General features: G+C 36.3%; 1 protein-coding gene and 1 non-coding gene across 5 annotated transcripts in view; both read right to left on the reverse strand.

Annotated features, from left to right (window-relative positions):
- LOC105202334 (sestrin-3) overlaps positions 1–22,018 on the reverse strand; it is a 192,487-nt gene that overhangs the window by 70,271 nt on the left and 100,198 nt on the right. The gene's annotated exons all lie outside the window — the stretch shown is intronic.
- Positions 10,306–10,378, reverse strand: Trnak-uuu. The gene has a single exon. It is a non-coding gene; the product is annotated as a tRNA-Lys (tRNA).

The following is a 22,018-nucleotide window of genomic DNA, read 5'->3' on the forward strand; positions in this document are numbered from 1 at the left end:
AATTTTTTTTGTTACACACGTATAAAACGGACTACCTGTCTTTCTTCGAAAGAATTGATTTAACTTTATCAAGTTGAAAATTAATTTTCCGATACGCGCTGAATATTGCAATTATCGCTGACAATCGGGACACATTAGGATTTCGATATTCGATTTTGTAATGTGACAAGACGAACAGAAAGGCATCTCTTTCGTTTCAATATTCATTGTGCGATGAAGCTCGACGTTCACCAGCGTCACGTTCACCAGCGTCTAGAAAAACACGATTGCGACTTTGAATCGAAGAAATTGATCAAAGAAAATCATGAAATGTCGCGACGCATGAGAGTACGAATAAAATAGTGACGATGACAGAAATGACGCAAGAAATAATAGAAATTTCATATTGCAGATGGATGATGCATTACTGCATATTATTAAATATATTTATAATAATGGCATTATTATTAAGTCACGTTCGGTATCGTATTGTCATAATACGGTGTATTGACATGATGTTATAATAATACAATATTAAAATGTATCAACATATGAATCAATATATTATTACATATATGACAATAATATGTACAATGATAATATAATAATAATCAAATTGATGGTATTAAAGGAAAATATGTTATGGCGAGATTTATCGAATAGTTTAACAGTGAATATCAACTCAAATAGTATTTTTTTAAAATTAGACGAATACGTAATTGATTCGAATTGATCAAGAAAAACCTAGTTATTTTACAAAAGAGCATAATAATAAATCATTCAAAATTGTTCAACTTCTGGCAAAATATTAAAATTTATTAAAATTTATTAAAATAAATCCACAAAGGACACGACATGTCAGATATGTCCTCTACTCGATATAATCAACGCAATTAGATTTAGTCGAATGATTTATGTATTTGGTATTATGTCTTGACTTATATATTTATGCAAACATATCGGGAGATCCTATGCCAAGCGATAAGTCAAGAGCGGATGATCTGTGTTGCATCATCTCTGAACCGTAAGACAAACGGCAGTGGTGTGAAGTCTCCGCAGTAGCGTTTCCGAGTAAACGTAATATATAGTTCTGTTTTGTGCGCGCTTGGTGTGTTTATGATTGAGATCTCTTCGTATTAAATATATCAAGTATAATTGTCGCACTAAAAACTGCAAACAGATGTAACGTTTTATTAAGTATCGATGAAAGAAAAATATCTTTACTTGCAACAAAAATGTTGATTAATTCGTTCATTTCCTTAAATTATTATTTTTTAATGTCTTTATGACTCGGTTGTTACAGCGACATGTCTATCGCTTCGCGAGTGTTTCAATGCCGAATGACGCAAGAGCTTTTTGAAATATAGTTACAAATGAAACGGACACTTGCTGACGCTTGACCTATAAAACACGATCCCGATCTAGGTTACCAAATATGATGAAAGAAAATGCGGTCTGCCAAAGGTACATGTATGTAAATCGCGCAAGTACTTTCATAGTTCGTTTGAATACGGCGTCCTTGTCGATGCACTCAAAGCGTAACGGTACGGTCGCTGCAGTTACATCGCAAGATTACATAAAATGAAAATTTTGAAATGTCCTTAGATCGACCTCGGCGTGGTAAAGGGAAAAAGACGAAGAGAAATAGCGAGGTGCGTGCACACACTGTGAAGGAAGAATACCCAGAAAGCAAAATCTTACAAAAGAGAAAGGTTTCTTTACATTAAGAAAGGAGAAATGAAAAACCAGTAAAGAAAGAGAATAGAAAAAGAGTTGCAGATACAAATAGAAACGCAGAAATGCAGAAAGTCACGCCATATAAAAACATCGAAATAGGATAGAAAAAAAGGAAAAAAAAAGGAGAAAGAAATTTATTGTGGAAAAATTCGTTTTTCTTGGACAAATCATACAAGATGCATTTAAAAATATAAACGAAGTTAAAAATAATAAATACAGGAACGGGTATGTTGCACAAATAACAAGACGTGAAGAGAAGCTCGAGAGCTTCAAGAGCCACGAAGGGAGAAGAAACAAAAAGAGAAACGGGGAAAAAAGAAACAAACACTCTCGGGAGAGAAGGAGAGTAGCGAACTCTGAGATGTCGGGGAAAGAGAGACAGTGACGTAATATTGGAAGAGAATAGACGTAATGACACAGGGAAAGCGAGAAGAGGCGAAAGAGAGACGAACGTAGACTACTAAAGCGTGGATAGAGCGGAGTCTCTAGAGCGAGGAGAGGGATTCGTATGGCTGCTGGCACCAGGCAGTCTACTACGCTCAACTCGGTATTCCCTCGAGCAATGCCAGGCCTCTGCCAGTGAGCCCAAGATTACGACTCGGTACTTGACTCGCGCTCGCGCGAGTATTGCATGCGTGCACGCGTGCGTGCGTATACGCGTTTTCGAATCGCGCAAGTCGAAGTGACGAGTGTGCGTGAATAGTGGGAAGGTACTTCGCACGATCCTCGATGGCGATAGATTTAGTGATAGACAAACTCTGAGCGATCGTAACTTGGGACTGCAACTACCGAGATAATCCCACTCAAATCGTTCCTTGAAGCTTTATAGATATGAACAAATAATCGTGAAAATATTGTAAAACTTATAATTAGTTCCTATTGTAAAACTAGGAATTAATATATAAAAATTGAATTTTGTTCTCCGCTTTGCTAATTAAAGAAAGAATTACGTTAATTGTGCTGTCAACTGTGTCCAAATATAATTACATTATTTCGATAGTTTCTCTTAAGGATACACTGAACAGAAATATTTTTTAAATTGCACACATTATGATTGGCATTACGAAATATTTTAATAATTCAACTGAAATGTGTAGGTGCAATTCATTCGCTTTGACTGAAAACAGTATTCTCTTCTCTATAATATGTTTAACAAATATCAAATAGTGCAAACCGATTTGAAAATTGTCCTAATATCAGGATGTCTCAATGTTTGTATAATCCTTTGAAATGAAATCCTTTACAATTTACAAATTAATGTTCATCCCGATTTAATGTGAAAATTAATAAACCAAACAATACGATATCTAATTAAATTGTCTCATTAATAATTTAATTATAATTTATATAATATTCAGTATTTGCATTATACATTTAGATTACGAATTATTTAATACATGCGGCAATGTTAGAGAACACGAATTATTATAATAACTCAAAGCTGCTCGTTCATTTAAAAAGTTTCTTTACTATAGAGGAAGGCAATTTTTTTTAAATCCATTAAATTGAAGGTTTCTTTTCGAATATTTTTCGATATTATAGTCAAGTTCATTTAGTGTATAATACATATGTAAAACAGAGAACGTATAAAGCCTCAATTTTACTTTAATATTTTATAAAACGTACATCTGTAATATTCATATATATTTACATTCATATATTCTTGAAATTTCTAATTTATTCCATCTCCAATTTAGTTCTAAAAAAAAGAAAACAAATGTTTCGTAATTTATAATTACGAGACATATAATGTGTGTACATATATAAGGCATTAATATCTTTTAATAGAAATAGAAAAAATATATATATGCTTAATAGCAATTTAACAGTAATTGATCCATAGTTTATTCCTCCTTTTTTGTTGTTTTCGCAGAAAATCGCAAATCAAAACCTAATTATTATATAAACGAAGAATGTTATAAGCGACATGAACAAATGCGATACAGTTGCGATAAACTCAACTTACGTCGGCACCGGTAATTGCAGTTGCGCAAAAGAGGGGGAAAAAAAAATGAAGAAATCACTAATTGTCTTCCTTGAATTAGCATCGACGAATTAACATTATTTCAACGGAAAGCGATATCGTTTCGCGAAACGCGTCGGTGAGTCACGACTATGTTGCATCATCGCTGGAATTATCGTTGTTCTCGACAATTTATCAATATCGTTATTGCGCGACAGGAACAAAACACAGTTCGCAAGTCGCATTTCGCATCGTTAGCTGCACGATGCTATTGTTTACTAAAATAGAAAGTATTGTGCATATAAAATTGCACAAAAATTAAACGTCTTTTAAAGCATAAAAAAAGTAAATTCGCGTGATTACGTCACGTGATAAAATTGTTTCGCTAATTTGCAATTAAACAGGAAAATATGCGTATAAACTTATAAATCCAGACGCGCATAATGTTTCAGCAGGGAGTCTTGAGAATGAGAACGGAGGACAAACGGAAATGAAGAGACGAGAGAAGAGGCGAACAGCTTTACTCTCCGAACGGTCGTTAGCGCGAGCGGAGAAACGCGCGCGTCCGTCGAGAGAATCGCGGAATTAAATAGAAATAGTTTCTTTCGTTCGTCCGGAACGGGAGTAGTTAACGTTTTACGCGCGACGACTTTGGTTCTCGCCACGGCTCATAAAGTCCCCCCCTCGGAGAGACGAGCCGGGAGGAGGGGAGATGTGCAGGTGTCGCCGGAAGCTGTTTTACGAGCCGGCAGGAAAACGTAAATCGGGATACGACCTTCGTTACGGATCCCGAGGAAACGGAATGTTGGAAGGACCGTTTCGGGGGATCGAACGACCATCGCGCATCTAGTCGTTCTCGCTCTCGGCTCTTCGTTCTCGACGCAACACAAAGTCGCAGACGGCTAACAAAAGAAATCGCAATGAATTGTTAGATTGGACCCTCAATTCCGCCCGACTCGTTCGATTCTTTCACCACGGCTCTCCTTAACATTGTCATTGTCCTCTGCCGCGTAATACATTTGCGAGATATATGAAGATGTATTTCGTCGGAGGATGATAAGATTAATCAAGACAATGGAAGTGAAAATCCGATTGTGTCCAATGAAATCCAAGGACGCTCTCTCCCATGACGAGAGAGGTCCGAGAGACGCGCGTCGATGCCGTTTTCCGTTTTACGACCGCGACGTTGATCCGAACGCGCCCGCTGTTGCATCGCGGCTCGATACGGTCGGTGCATCGAGGCATCGGATGCGAGAACACGCCGCGCGAGCTACTGAATGCGTCCAATCGCCGGGAGTGTCTTCTGGGAATCACTCGGGATGCATTTAAATGCCCGCACGCTTGCGAATAAACAGGCACGTCCATTGAATACTGATCGCCGTCCGATATGATACCCACGCTCGTACGCCCGTGATCCCTCTTGACGCTGTTGAACAATATGTAGTAGGCGTTCTTCGGTTTATCTTTAATTAGGCGAGTTGTTTATTCGCGCGATCACAGAGTCGAGAATCGCCGTGGGAATCGCCTATTAAATTGCGAAATTGCACGTTGTTCTTCATACACGTTTCCGCGAAAAAAAATAACGTCATCGTGAAAACGGCCATCGAATTGATGCGAAAAATTAATACTGACTTAAGATGTTACATAATATCGGCTTGTAACTCAAAGGCCAAGTCGATATTAATTCATAGAGTTATTTTATTCTGGCGGCTGATTTATTCACGAGAGTCAACATTTAGCTGTTTATTTTTAAATTAAATTTTATTTTGCTTCACGCGACGTATTATACGAATGATATTTTTTTTTATTATGTAAGATATTGTACAGATTTTTCTTTTATGCTGCCGATTCTCTTAGGCGAAGCCATCATTTTGGCGAGTTTGCAGATTTCAATGCAAAAGACACGCGAGATGACAAAATCTCTATGTTTACTCGTGACGACGGAAAGGAGTCAGGTTCATTTTCCCGTATTCATATAGTATCGGAATTTTTCTTTTATGTACAACTAGCCAGCAGCCATATACGGTCATTTGCTGTTCGTGCGTCGGAAAATCAAAATTACACTCGTTTCAGTCCTTGCTTTTCAATACGAGCTATTCAAGACTTTAATCCGCCGCCGTAAATTCAATGCTTCCACGATAGCTCCGAACACTTGTTTTTCTCCTTTTCCGCTGCGAACTACATAAATGTCGGAATATACGCTAGAAACGCCGTCCGTACATATATCAAATGCGCGCATGCGGACATTCTTTCTCAGCGATGTCCATTTAAAATGGGCTCGATATTGCCCGACCGGGCAGCTTCTTGCTGAATGCCATAATTAACGAGTACCGGAGCGCATCGGTAACGGTAAAGGATGCTGATTTAAGATCGCGAACGATCGTTAGCTGTCGTCTTTGCGAGTGCAATCGAAATACGGAAGAGAGCTTAGCAACGTCGAGCAATCGCGACGCGAATGAAGAGAGGTACGCCGATTCGCGATCGGCACAAACCGATACGTCAGCCGACCAAAAGGCTACGATAGGAAGTGATCGATCACGTGATATCTCAAGGATAACGTCCCGAAGCAGATCTTCGCCAAGGACAATTACCTTAACCAATTGTGGCGTAATTGACATGCTCGCGACTGATCTCATCGGCAACAAAAACGCTTGGAAGAAACAAGTCTTTTTTTTGCATAAACATCACGCCACTTCTCTCTCTCTCTCTCTCTCTAAGCGAAGTAGACTTTTTTTCTACACGTAATAAAAGATAATTTATTAAATGAGTTCCATATTTAGAATGTGTAATAAATAGACGATTAAAATGTTTACTTTAAATTGAAAAGAATGACTCGATCGAGAATTGTGTGTGTATGCATGTGTAATGTAAACGTATGCATGTATGTGTGCATATACAGTGTGTCTATAAATTCTGTTTCCACCCTGTATTTCGAAAACATTCAAAATTGTGAAAAACTACGAAATACGTATTCGATCATTTCTATAAGCTTTTAAAAGGATAAGAGGGATAAAGTAATTCCTTAAAATAATCGGACACGTATTTTGCGGGTTTCTATAATTTTGAACCGTTTTCGGAATATAGAAGGTGGAAATATAGAAGGTGGAAATAGGCTTTATAAACACCCTATATATATATATAAGTTAAAATAAGACAAAAAATATCTTTAACTATTTTCTCTTTTAAGTACAATATCCTGTTTTTTTTAGATAATTGTAGAGTAAGAGAGAAAGAGAGAAATTCTATATTAAAAACGCTGTTAAAAATTTTTCGAGTGTCTCGAAATAGTGTGAAATTACTCATGTGCCAAACAAAGCGAATCAGTTCCGATACATTCAGCTGAACGTAAGCGCATGGAAACGATACGATATCTTTTACGTAAACCGACTTCGGGAAGACGTTAATTCTCGCGGTCGGTGGAACCGGGGAAAATAGAGAAACGCGTGTAGGAAAAACACTGGCAAAGGGAAAATAAACCAGTTCTAGTTTAATTCAACCGCCGCCACGACGCCACACGGAGTCACGCGGTGCAGTTTGTGTATCAGAAGGGAAGGAAAACGAGTTCACGGGAATCTCGGCTCGACAAACGGACAGAGATATGGATGGAGAGACATGTGCACGGCATTCTCTAAGAGAGATAAAAAGCCGTCGGGCAAGGGTGAGAGTGAGGGTGAGCGGCTGCGGGAAAAAAACGTGGGAGTATAACGATCGAGAAGCGGTGTATTAAACAAAGGAATTAAAACATAGTCCGCGTACGTGACGGAAACGAAGTATCCCCTTTTTTTCCGCGCACGCGCTTTTGTATTTATGGTGGAATAAACTTATCGCGCGAAAGAATGGCCTTTTTTTTGTTTTATCCCTTTCCGATATGGCCCGTAATATTGCCCATATAGTTCCTATAATTTTGTACCCTTTCTGGTTTTTTTAATGTAAATATTGGAGAAAGAGGAAACAATAATAATTAATGTGTAAAATTAGCGAGCGAGGGTAAAACATAGCTATGTATTTTATAGAACAAACTCCCAATTCTCAGATTATGCGTTTATCCTATAAAGACATTAGTCTCTCGAAATTAGGGAAGAACTAATTTATTTTTGAAATGAAAATGATCGCTGTACGAGTGAACTACAACACTATAGATAACAGGTAGAAATGTCAGGTGTATATATTCACCATTCACAAACCAATCCTGTTCAAATTTGCATTCAAGTTGTATCGTCTGCAACATTCGATTAGTACTTGTGCAGCGGCAATGCAAATGCGTAACCTACTTGATAATTAATTAACATATACAGCAAGGAACTTAACAGTACAGTTGCCGCCAGCGGGAAAATCAAATTGGCGAATGTTAGTGACGCGCTATCGCCCGCGACAATTAATTTGCGTTTAGCAGTTTTTGACAGCGATAACGGCATGACGTAAATCGAGTACTAGCGTAGACTCAATTAGCTCCGTCTCGATAATGGCTGCATAAATATCGCTAATGTCAACTAATATGCGATTTCGCGTTAAAGCGTCAGGCATCTGCCGACAGGAAGCGTTTATGCGTGAGTTCTGAATGAGTCCTTAATTGCGCACTCATCACGTATTTATCCGGCTCTTTCTCTCAATCTCGAAATATCAGAGTGTGCACGTATAGTATCTGTATGTATGTACGCTTAATGTATGCTTCTGTCGGATTCTCGCGATCTGCATATGGAGCCTAACACCTGAGCGCTGTGTTAGGAATATGAGACGCACGTGTGCGTTTAATTTACATATATGTAGATTCCATTCACATGCAATGCATTCGTATACACGAGCATTCTGTGCGAGAAAACCGTCGCGGGACAAAAATTTCGTAAAAAAAAGGTCCGCGCAATTTCTCTCTTAACCATTAACTACATCTGAAGAAAGGAACACACCAATTGCGGAATTTTTATTTTCTGGAGAAATCGGCGAAACGCGAAATATTTATGTTCCTTTGTATTGGAACGATACAGAAATTCAAGCGTGTCTTTCAATTATTTTACAAAATCAAATTTGAGAGCATTTGAGCTAAATTTTTTAAATTTAGTTTTAAAAATTTAGTTGACACTAGAGTGAGAAAACAGTTGTCAAAAAGTTGACTAAATTTTTCAACTTGATTAAACTTCTTCAATTCAAGTAACGTATAAATGCTTAAAATAAAGTTTAAGTATTTTATATGTTTGAGTTAAATACATAAATATGTGAACTAAAAAAATTTAATCAAGTTGAAAAATCTGGTGAATTTAACAACAGTTTTCTCAGTGTACTCATATTTTTCTGACCTTAATCCTGCTCTGAATGAAAATTCACTCTCAAAATTAAAAATCTTTATTTGTACTTAAAAAAAATTGTTTTTTATATATAAACCAACTTATCTTAATGTAAAAACATTTTATCAAACATTATTTTAAACTATCAATCTTTTAACAACAAAAACAGTTAACACTAAATTTGAATTACCGCCTGGGTGAAAATTCACTCACAATTGCACTCACTCTAGGATTAATCAATTCTTTCATTATTAACAATTTCATCTAAGGCAAGTAAATTTTTTAATTATCTTGTCCAGATATAGGGGTGTGGGAACTTCTGAAAGGACATATGCGGGCTAATTAGATGCTGCTCCTAAAAAAAAAGAGCCACACGCGTGTCCAACGACGTGACATTCATCGAGTTATGGCCGGCCATAATTCGATAGTAAAACAAAAAAGACACGCTAACAAAGAGATGGCTATTAGTACGCGTCAGGAAGTGCAATCTCCACGAAATAATTACGTCGCATAAATCATCGACACAATGACTTTCCCGTTACGTCGTCGTCCATCGCCTCTCAGAAGATGGAAATTCATGGCGGGAAGAATCGCTGCTTTGTAAATTACATTTTTATCCCGCGCATTTTATGCTCGCGTTTTATTAACCTAAGAATGACTATGCTTCGAGATCTGGAGGCGTTGGAGTCTCCACATTTAATTTTTAAATTTCCAAGTCAGAGTTTCCCCGTTGTTTAAAACAGTCTTGCACCATTTGCAGAATATATGTGTGAAATATACATAAATGTGAAATATTCGCATATCGATGTTACGGAGGTTCGCAAATTGATGCGGCTATAAAAACGAGATAAAGTCAAACGATACTTAAAATTCAACGATAAAAAGTTATATTTGCCAGGATCAAGCGGTTATTTTTTCGTATCCTCGAAAGATCTCGCTGCCGTTTATGCCAAACTGCGAAATTTCACCCTTCGTTCCTCTCTCGCAGCAAAATTCCGATCCTGTGTTACGGAGCGGCGTCAATAATCGCCGTAGTTTGGATAACGGACTGGAAGGCGGTGTGCAAGCACATCCCATATTACGGCAGCAAATATGAAAGAGACGTTTCGCCGAGATAATGGAACGATCCGGAAGAGAGTGAAACGGCGCAAACGACCGAATCATGGCAACAGACTCATGGGATCTTTCTTCGAGATTGTCGTTGGAACTCGCGCGCCGTCAAGTTCTTTATAAAGAACTCTTATGTAGAATAAAAATTATCATACAAATTTGTATTCAAAGAAATAAAAAATCTCCTTTTGATATATTGAACGTGTTCAAGCTAAAAAAAATATTAGAAAAAAAAAACGCCCGAACAGGGACTCGAACCCTGGACCCTCAGATTAAAAGTCTGATGCTCTACCGACTGAGCTATCCGGGCACTGATGTAAGAGTCCCCTTTAACTTCTCACGCGTTGCAACTACCAAAATTAAGCTTCCCATTCATGTGAATTTGAGAAAAGATACACATTCAATCATAGAATAAAACAAATTGATAGATGAAATAAGTTAAAATGAATATTTAGTGTGCATTTAATTGCATATGTGCACTGGATATACAGGATGACCTAAAATTCGCAAAATAAAAATACTGTAAAAATCAAGAAAGTGGTCAAAAAATTTAAGTAAAAAAATAGTTATTTCTATATTGTTATCTCGAAAAGTAGTTTTGAAAATACAAGGATTTAAAAGCTCAATTAGGTGCAGACGATCGCCTATTATGCAGTCACTGATACTACCGCTCGCCTGATAGTAGTGGTGACTCACGAACATGCGATTGTCCAAGTGTAGTTGTAATTTGGCCAGCTTCAAATCTTTGTATCTCGAAAACTATCATTTGTAATAAAAATATACAAAATAGTTATTTAACTTAATTTCCCGAAACACTTTTTGCTACAATATGTTAATTCGCGAATATCGAAAGATAATAAATTTGTATAATAAATTAATAAAAATTGTATTTTTTATACATTTGGAAACCGAAAAGCAATGTGATTTTTATAAATAATGTAAATATGCAGTTTTGTTAGAATTTCTTATTTATTCAATAATATAATCGCCATCATTTTTTATTAGATGATAGTCCACTTGTTTATTAACCTTTTAATTCCTTTCTCGAAGAAGCGAACCTCCGTATTATGTAATATGACATAATACTTGACCGCAATAATGAAACACACGCAACAAAAAATTAGAGAAAGAAAGTACTTCTTGATCCACTGTGTATTCGTCTCATTGTCCTGTCGGACTGTCATCTTTTCAATCAATGAAGCATATCTTACGAAGAAAAGCTTTGTAAAAACAAGTGATGTTCGAACTATATCCCCATTTTTCGAATCAAAACCGATTAATTTGTTTGAGAGAGGAATTAAAAAATTAAATAAGTAGATGACTATTATAATGCCGATTATATTACTGAATAAATAATAAATTAATAAAACTACATAATGTTTAAATTATTCATAAAAAACGACATTACTTATCGGTCCCTCTAATATTTATTAAAACTTCAATTCCTTAAAGAAATGACATCTATCAGGGTTAATAAACTTAATAAATATTAATTGATAGCCTATTATGTAGCTAAGCGTATTATCACTGCAATCTCTTGATTTATGTTAATATCTAGGAATTAGAGTAATTAGCTATTCCGTGGCTGCAAGTAGAAGATAACGTTACACGTTCACTTGAGGAGATGGTATTCGAGACACAAACACGAGCCTCTGTAGATTACAAGCAACAGTAGAAGTTAATCGATTTCTCGAATTACTTCGAGAAATTACTTTGTCTGACATTTAGTTTCAATTTTTTTAAGTTCATACGCATTAACGTATGCGGATATAAATCAATTCTGAAAAAGAAGCGTATTAAGCAAACGTACTTCGTATGCATGAGCGTTATACTAGGTGCCATCAAAATAAAGTGTAGAATTAACAAAAAAAATAAAATCTTATCGTAAACTTAAATATGAATTTATCATTGAGATTTTGTATGTCCAATTATTTATAATTTATAAAAAAGGCAATGCCTTCTGGCATCATTATTTTTCGTTTCTAGAGCTGAAGACGGCGATGATATGTAGATTAAAGAATAATTTGTGTGCGAATACTAATCAAGGCCACTTTTGATTAGGGAAAAAAAAAAAACATTTATAATACTGCTTTATCGGTAATCATTCATAAACATGCCATCACGTGTTAAAGTCCGGTAGTCAAATGTAACAAAGATGCTAATTTGCATGTTATCGAATTTTATCTTCGGTGAGACACTCTGCAGATATTTTTTCAAGAAATAATTGTATGTCAAAATATTAATCAATGATGTAATTTTACGTCATCGATTCGCATGATGTAATTTTACTATATATATTTTTTTAAAAAAAGTTAATCAAATACATAAATATTCTAAATGTCGCGCTATTGTTTATGTTCAATTCGCTGCAATGTGAGATGATGAAGACGCAGTAATGATCACGGCCTTGACACAAAACATTCGCGATGACACCAAGAGTCATGGATTATCGCCGACTAATTAAATACGTACAGTTTCGTCGCATTAGCTATTTGCTCGGAGATATTTTTAACGATGCGATTGTGTCGCGGTTTAATAGATCGTATTATATGAGAAATCTTTATACCTCTCTCTATGCAATGCCTTATCTGCGGTCTTTCTTTTACTGTGCTTTATAATACGTCCACAGTTCTCAGTAATGAACGTGCAATCAAACTGCCAATAATTTATGATGAAGACAAAATTAATATGCGGCAAACGATCGATTCGAAGTTTAAATACTCTCATAATAAAGTCATTAAAACATCCATACTTTCTTCTCTTGACAGTTATTATCAAAGGCATTAGTGACTAAATAAGAAAAAAATGTAACGCGATAAGAACATTTTCCTTGCTTTCGTACTTATCGAGTTTTTAGAGCCGTATGTGATATGACTCTTAACCATTTTTTTAAAACAATAGAAATTTCTGATAACAATTTTATATGAATTAATAACGAGTGACCCAATTATTTGGAATAATATAGATTATTATTATTATATTATATTATTTGTCACTATATTAGTAAGAAAATATTGACTTATCGATTGATTACTATTAACCCTTTGCAATTCTATACCGAGTTTGATCTGTCATCGTTTATTGCAATAGCTTATTGCATAAGTCTTCAAGCTTTCGAACATTTAATCTATTACTTCATCGAATTGTGACGCGATTATAATTAGCAAACTATAAAGTAGACAAATAAGGCCCGTTTAATTTCTTCTTATTTTTTACATTAAAAACTCTATAGAGATATTGAAATAATCTAGTGAAAGCTCAACCTTATTTTTCATATTTCTATGTGTAAATTTCTTCAAAAATAAAAGTGCTCTAATTTATATTAGATGGATTAGATGAAATTGATTAATTAAATAAAATTAAAGATCTTCATTTATTTGTGAAAAATAATCGGAATCGCAAAGAGTTAAAACATTGCAAATAAATCACGAGGGTTCTCACGATACAGAATCGTTGTTCAGAACCAACACTGGAGTTTCCCAACATAATCTGGCTTGATGCCAGTGACTTCCCCATGTGTCAACTTCTCAATATTAGAACGCGATGCGCGATAATAGATGCCTTGTTGAAAATAATTTCCTGACTCTCCTGAACAGCTGCAGTGATAACTAACGATCGAATTGACCGAAGTTGATGGACACAATGATTTTAGAATCTTAACACAGCAAATATTACTGTACGTACCTTGAAGCAAAAAGCACATCTTTTTCTTTAATTTAATATAAAAGTACGTTCTTTTTATATTGTAATGCTACTACATATAATTAATAGAAAATATTTTTCTATTAATTATATGTTGTAGCATTAGAAACAATTAAAAGAATTTTGAACGTAAAAGTGCCATTTAACGTAAGTCGAATACACGTAGCAGAAGATATATAGTCAATTAAATAATCAAATTTTTCCGTTCACGATATATTATGCAATAACACGTGATAACACGTCCAAATATTGCAGTGATATCAATTGAATGATGAAATAATGATCATTATTGGATTTGATTCTTACAAACGCAAATACTACATTAAATTCGCGTCATTTTAACGATTGCGATGATTCATGGAATCATACACGTGCGATAAATTCGAGTGCAATCAAATAAAAACACTTGGATAACGATTACCCGGATAACAACAAAAAGGTTCTTTTAAGGCCACTGCACAAAGTTAACCAAATTTTAATCGTAATCTATCGTAATCTATCTAATCATATTCGCAAAACTGTAATTATGTGAAGTGATACTGTCGAACGTGAGTAAATCTGATGCAATCGTTTTTAAACAAATAACATTTTAACTTCTTTGCGTCTTCTTTTTTAGCGATAATTCCGTTTTAAAGTTTAAAGGTGGCTAGATTATGTGCAGCTTTCATACTGGTTGAACAAATAAGGCGTTGACTATAATCTTTCGACTTGATAGAAATCTCGAGACTATGATTACGGGCCTCGTGATTATGTTAAACTATGATATAAACCTAGCCGTCATATAAACCTAGCCGTCTAAGCTTCAAAACAAAGTTTAGGGAAGCCTAACACATGTCATTGTTTATAAACATTCTTGATGATAAGAGTCTTTGTCATTTTATCATATTGTATAGTTTAACTTACAATTAGACTCACTATCAGTCTACCACTGTTAGCGATAACAGTCATATCACTCGATATAGTTTTCCTGATAAATTTGACGATAGACGTATATAAATCATTTAAACACACCGTAACTCTTCCTGGAATTCTTTGTTACATAAAATAATTAAATTACTACATAGTTTAATATTTTTACGATTCTAATTTTAAAATTTACAGTCAACTTAAAATGTTCATAAGCTAAACATTCCGTTTTTTAACTCATAATTGATCTTTTTTTTTTTTTTAGACTTGAATTAACTCTCGGCCCGGAAAGACTTGACGGTTTTATTTTCATGGCCAAGTTATTTAATATCATATACGTTTCTCTTTTAAAATAGATTCTATATCCACGTTTGACTGAAACAATGTCTCTTAATCATGTCTATCTGATACAAGTTAGAATTAAATTCATTAATTAAATCCGTGATATGGGGAAACTGAAATTCTTTCATATTTAAAATTTCTTTCATATTTCCTTACCATCATAATAAAATAAATTTAATAAATAAATTGATATTTACATGAACTTCTTAATTTTTTTCATTAAAGATTTAAAATGAAAAACTAGATGTATCAGATATAGTTACGCGTTACACGATCGCCAATTAAATTCCTACGTTATCACTCTAGTACAGTTTAGTCGAATGAGGCTTCTGTGCGTACTAAGACTAAAAGCCCGGTGATTAACCCAGAAAACCCAATGATCTTTCTCGTACACTGACCTGTGCACACAGAGAGAATGAGAAGGTACGAAGGAATGAAGAGGAAGAAAAAAAGAGAGGTTCGATGCGCTACTCTCTCTTTCTAAGAAACTCACTAGCATCCCTTGGAAGGATGCCAACTACATCGAATCGCAGATAGGTGGTTAATACTACCTTCACACCGAGTGACGTAACTTGATAGACTCGAAGGAATTGACCTTAATTACGGGCATGCCGAACTGAATTCTTCTTCTACATCTTTTCGGACGGGAATACATTTTTGCAATAATAAATAAGTTATTAGTGTATCATTAAATTAATGTGCAATTATTTAAATTTTCTCAATTATTCGATATAACAGAAAGAATAATAAAAACGCAATTTTGTAGAAGATATATATAAAACTCCATTTTTACCATTGCGTAAATATTACAAAGTAGTAGAATTTAAAAAAATATAATATTAAACGCAATATATCAAGTTGTTTTGAAATTCTCGATTTTTCATGAATAATGTGTCCATAATTTATTTAGCTAAGTTATTTCATTTTCGGACTAATAATCGAAGAAACATGAGAGACCTTTATTCTTGGATCGCAAGTCCAAGTCATATATTAAGCTATAAACGGAATATAATTTTTCTTCTCTATGCGTGATCTTAAAGATTGGTCGTCTACCCAAAACTATTCAAGGATATGATCTTATCGACGGTCATCGAGGTTAATCGAATATGTAATCAGTGACGCACGGTCGCAAAAATAATTGCATTTTTATACGTGACAAATATTGATTTTTGCTTATCTACAAGTGTATTTTTCCGAAGTTCACAAACACGTAAAATCATTGCGCCGCAATCTTATCGTGGACGAACCAGGAGCGGACGAGGAGCACCGAGAGATATTGCAGCAGTATATTTCCCAACGATATAGACACATTCGTTCATCTTGTTGTCAATTCTATCGACATCACGTGTTGTTATAGCAAACTCTTTATTCCACCCTACGGATTCGTACTATATACGTTTTTTCTTTTTCCAGCTAAATGATTGATCGCATCAATTGTTTACATGCTGTGTCTTGTGTTACATTAGAGGAGAGTTGCTGAATGTGTATCATTTAGGTTATTTCATTTTTTATAATATTTCCAATTTAATATATTGATTTGTACACAAATAAACATTGGAGATTAAAGCTTGAAATTTTTCAGACACCTGTTAATAAAATATTTAACCTTTCATCGATAACAAATTAATTTATTACAAGTTTTTTTTGTAATGTGTTATAAAAAGTATGATTTAAGCATCCAGTCACCTAAATCATTTCGCCTTTGAAAGTATCGAATTTATGAATTAAAACCATTAAAAATTTAAGAAAACATTAATTCTTATTTTACTAATAGTTTGTCAAAATGAGACATTAATAATTAATAAATGATAATATATACTTACATAATGAAATAGTAAAGAAACGTCGAAATAAACAGGAATTTTAATTTATTTTTGTAATTAACACATTGCTATTCAACTCAATTAGTTTTATTATTATTAATAAAACTAATTGAGTTACATTACTATCAGTCTTACATTACTATCATTTATTAATAAACTTTGTAATGGGATGATTTATGAGAAATTGATAAATTTAATAAAAGTATCGATTTAATTTTTGAAATAATTGCAAATATTATAAACAATAAATGTAAAGTATTCTATGTAATAAACTTTCTTTTAAAATAAAACAAAATAAAAATTTAATATAAAATTGTATGTTTGTATAATTGACTACATAAATTGATCAAAAATTTATATTGATTGTAACAGTTGATGTTGCAAAATAAAATGTAATCTGTGAAATTTTATTATTCATTTCTCATTTATTCCATTATTTATTTTTATCACTAAACGTTGCATGTATTAAGTAAAAATATAAAATATATATATCAATATCACTTATCAGAGGTATAATTTAAACTGTACGCATTCAGCAAATATGCATTCAGCAAATCTCTATACACAATTTTATTATCGCATGTAAACGGAAAAAAAAAAATCTTCGTGTTGAAAGAGATACGTTCTACCGCCGATTACCTCACGTAAAATACACTCGATATACCATTATTGCAAGTTGGACATTTTCACAGAGTACAGGCGAATGCCGTCGTATCTCTCGTAGACAGGGAGGATACATGGGACAGGTGCGCGTGTCGTTACGTGCGAGAAGGATGCTGGGAGGGCCGAATGGAATTCAATGGTGCAGAATAGAACACCGAGGTGCCAGGTGTTCGGAGAGGTTTATTTTCGATTGCAGTTTCACCGAGTGCCGGTGCACCGGGGGCGGGTTACGCGGTGTCGTGTATTTTTAGTGATCGCACGGCATGCGGCACACCACCGCGACGTTTCGACACGACCCGAAATAAGATGTTTATCGAACCGCTCGAATGGATCGCCCCGAGTTAGGGGGCTTTCAGGGAAAGTGGACCAGCCGACACCGATCGCCGGCGAGGTCGCCGAGCGTTCGGGGAAGAGCAATCGCGGGTTCGCCCCGCGCGTATAAAACAAAACGCGCCGGAAATGAATGGGCGTTCGCGTGTACGTGTAGTAAAACCGTGTACCTCTCCTCCCTTCCGTAGTCAGTGTAAAACGATACGTGCAAACGTGTGAAACTTATTAGACTTTAAAGCAGGTCAGCAGTTTATTTTTTCTAGATAGGATAAATCTTTGTTCCATTTCCGATCTCTCTCTCTCTCTCTCTCTCTCTCTCTCTCTCTCTCCGCCCCAGGAATGTCACGGACTCGCGAATCGTTCAAACTTCGAAGCAATTATTTTTGCAGACGCTGTTAGCGAGCGTCCGCCGATTATTTCGAGAAGCGGCTACGTTCCGCGCGTGCCATCAAAGACACCTCTTCCATTAGAAACTCGACGGATCGTTGACCTTACCGAACTTAAAATTGCGCGCGTCCTCTTATCGATTAACAAGATTGCGGCAACGTTATGCAAGACGTATTGCGGCGTCTCCGAGTCTAATCTGTTTTCGATCGTCGGCGTGACGCATCGCAAGTACGTCGTACGGACTTTTTTTAACGTGCACCCCGCGTCTGCGAGGATGCGAAGTAGCAAGTTTTGATTAGGCTTATCTCTCGCCGGAGATTAGATACTTTCTGGACGCGCACGCCGCCGTGCCGCCGGCTGCGCGTTTATTGAAATGAGGTGATGGGATCGTGATTCTCTGGTAAACATTGAACGCGAGGCGCGCCTTTATTTATTCGAATCGATCGATTTGCTAAACGCGGTTCCAAGAGCTGCCCGATTGAGAAAATAATAGCGGATATAGTAACGAAATTCGTACGTATAAACGCAGCTAACACGTCTTGACAAATTTTTCGTCAAAATATAAAACCTTTCTCTCGTCAAAATTATTTTTTTCCGCGCGAGTGTTTCATGAAATTCGTATTCGAAACATTAAGCCACCTCCCAAATGCGTATTTCTTTACGCTTCATCAAAAAAGAATAATATAGCTGATAAAATAAATAGAGTGAATTTTGTAATAAAAGTGATATTTTATAAATTTTACAAACAGCATTAAGAAATTAAAATTTCATTCTGTCTGAGTTTATTTATTTTTGTATCAAGAGACACGAAATTAGGTCAATGATGCTGAAACTCGGTCCACATTGCAAGGCATCCCGGAGCTACGAAGCACACTGCGAAACTTCAAGCTGCTTATTGACTTGTTCTTTTGCTTCGTTGTGAGTTCAAGAGTACACGAGTGGCAACAGATGGCGAGGACTCAAGAAAAGTTCATCTTAAGGAACTTAGTCGAGTCGAGAGTAATCCATGTGTTGATTCCGCCTCCGAGACGGAAGCGGTTTACTATTTACCCGCGTGCATTAAAGTGCAATTCGTGGACAAGCTTCTGCTTCAAAACTTAATCCCGAAAAGCACCGACACGATACTTGTCGGATAAAAAAAGATGAATAAACGCGGAAATAGAAAAAAATCAAAGCTTACAATTTTAGAGTAAATTTTAGAGATGACATCCCCCGCTCTAAAAATAGACGATTCGTTAGATATTTTATATTTTCAACACTTGTGTATTTAAACGATAAAAAAAAAAACGAATTACGTGACATACTCGCAAAGAGGATTTTTTTTTCACGAGCGCTTCTCATAATTTTATCGATCACGCATGTCGCGCATGACGGACCTTATACGGAAAGTGTGAAAAAAAAAAAAAAAACGATACGTGTGGAGAGTTTATGACTATCGTTCGCAAATGGGGAACGAACTGTGAAATATTCGCGCATTCTTCCATTTTTATGAGAACGCTATACAAGCTGTAATTTAACAACAGAATTAAAAGTTATATTATTAACGTGTTGCATCATAAACGTGTACCACATGTTTTCTGCGGACTTAATAAATGCGTAGCCATCAAGATGTGCCTCGAGATTTAAATAGCTCCGTCTAATCTAATCATAGTTCGCGAAACGACATCCGACGATTCTGCGACGATTCTTGTACATTATTCCTATATTTTTTTCTTCCGCTTTGATCTCCAGCTTGGAAACTCTCCAATTGTCATATTCTTAAATTATATAATAATTTGACCAAGGTGTGCCTGACAGTATCAAAACGACATTTTTACGAACTCGATAACTAACGTCGATTAAGTAGTTTTGACTATCGAGTCATTCTAAGAAGGACGGCATCTACGTTATGCTGTTATTTGTTCGCATTGTTATCTCGCCCCACGTTTGCGCGGAACGCCTCGCAAAGCGGAATATGAGCCGCGTGTAAAATACCGTGGTGCCCACGGCTGTCACATGATAAAGTAAATCGAATCGGGTGTCTACGCGCGCAACAACAACAGCAACGCGCAATGTGAGTGGCAGACGGCGAGTATTTCGGAGAGTATACCTGACCGTCCGCACCTTGCCCGAGTGTCCGAGTTGCCATTTTCAAGCGTCTATATCAAGAACGAGCCGCGGCAAAAATACAATAACAAGAGAGAAAGCGGATATCGCAGAGGGGAAAAGGAGGCCGAATGGAAGATACGCGGGTTTTTGCGTTATTCATTTTCTAATGGGCGCAAATATCCGATAAAAAGTCCGCGAAAAAGGAAATGCAAATACTAACGTTGCAAAACAAGACGTGTGTGCGTCGTAAAAGATTAACAAGCGTAATATTTCTGCCTCGGAGTACGGCGGGAATATTCATAGTGGACAGACCGACCGGGTGTGCTGTGCTTATTTCTCCTGTTTGCGTTGGCACGAAGCGTCTAGCATCATCAAGTGGTTGCTCTACATTGTGAAGCGTGCTAAACCACGGATTTATAGATAGCAGAAATAATAAATGTGCGGCGGGGCGTAATACGAGCCGTAAAAATCATTCGCGCGCCCGACGTTGCGTAAGTCCCTTTCGACGAGGACAAGTGTATTAATTTTACGAATACAACTGTCTATTTTCAATCTCGGTTAAAGAGTGCGAGATATAAGGATGACAGACGCAATTTTTCTATTTTTATTCCTCGATTCAAAATGTTTTCTCATGAATCTTTCGAAAACGAAGAATGGGTATTGATATCTCTACCTTTGAGTCCTCACGAGACTCTCGGCAACATTTTGCATTTTCACGGGGTCGTTTGCCCCGCTTAATTATAGCGCGTCCTCTATTTTTACGCATTCTCTATTTTTAAATGATCGAGATACATTGTGAGTAGTCCGCCGGTTAATTTCCTGTTTATCTCTCGCGGCCAGTTCGAGTAGCGGTTTCGTCCCGCTTGCAAAAACCGACGAAGTACGTATGGAAAGCTGATTCTTAATCAACGACACGCCTAATATGCAAAGAACGTATATACCGCGCGATTCGCTATTGTCGAATACCTGCCTACGAATCGGATCTCGCGATCGTTGAAACGATTTTCTTCTCGCGAGTGAAAGCAACGTCGCTGGTAGCACAAGCCGAATCGTAATACTTTACCACGGGCAAGCGCGCACTGCCTCGTGTCCGCTTTCTTAGGATCATATTAATTGCAAACTTGCGCCCGCTAATCACTGGGAGTTTCCTCTTTCGCTCTCCTATTCGGCGATCCCGGGAATTGCATTTTAGTTGCGATGACCACCGCGCGCGCGAGAGCGACAGAGACGGAGTGCCGAGAGCGGAAAGGTGCATCTCGCTGTCGTTTTTCTCGCGTACGAGGAGCGCGCGATTCTCCATTGTATGCGTGGCGAAATTATTCACGCCGGTGAAAGCTAGTGATACGGAGATAAGCGCCGCTACTAACGCGATGTTTGTCGCTTTCTATAATTGCTAATTAGTTATAACGATTGACGACGCGCGCCGTAATTCCGCGCGTAAATCCGAAACTGTTTAGCACAATTTTAAATATCGATGTAAGAAATTATTCGCTTACCGCTGTAAAATTATTTCTATACGGAAAGAACAATTTTGCTGCGCATATCTATTTAATATTTTAATTGGATAAAAGGCAAAAAATAATTTTATTCTGGACCGTGAAAATAATTATGTAGGGGGACGCTCAAACGCAATATATTTGTTGCTGCAAAAAAAGTTTTAACATTCTACCAACCATCTTAAACGTCCGATATAATTTTTTTGACAGTTC

This window comes from Solenopsis invicta, chromosome 5, assembly GCF_016802725.1.
Source record: "Solenopsis invicta isolate M01_SB chromosome 5, UNIL_Sinv_3.0, whole genome shotgun sequence".
NCBI lineage: Eukaryota > Metazoa > Arthropoda > Insecta > Hymenoptera > Formicidae > Solenopsis > Solenopsis invicta.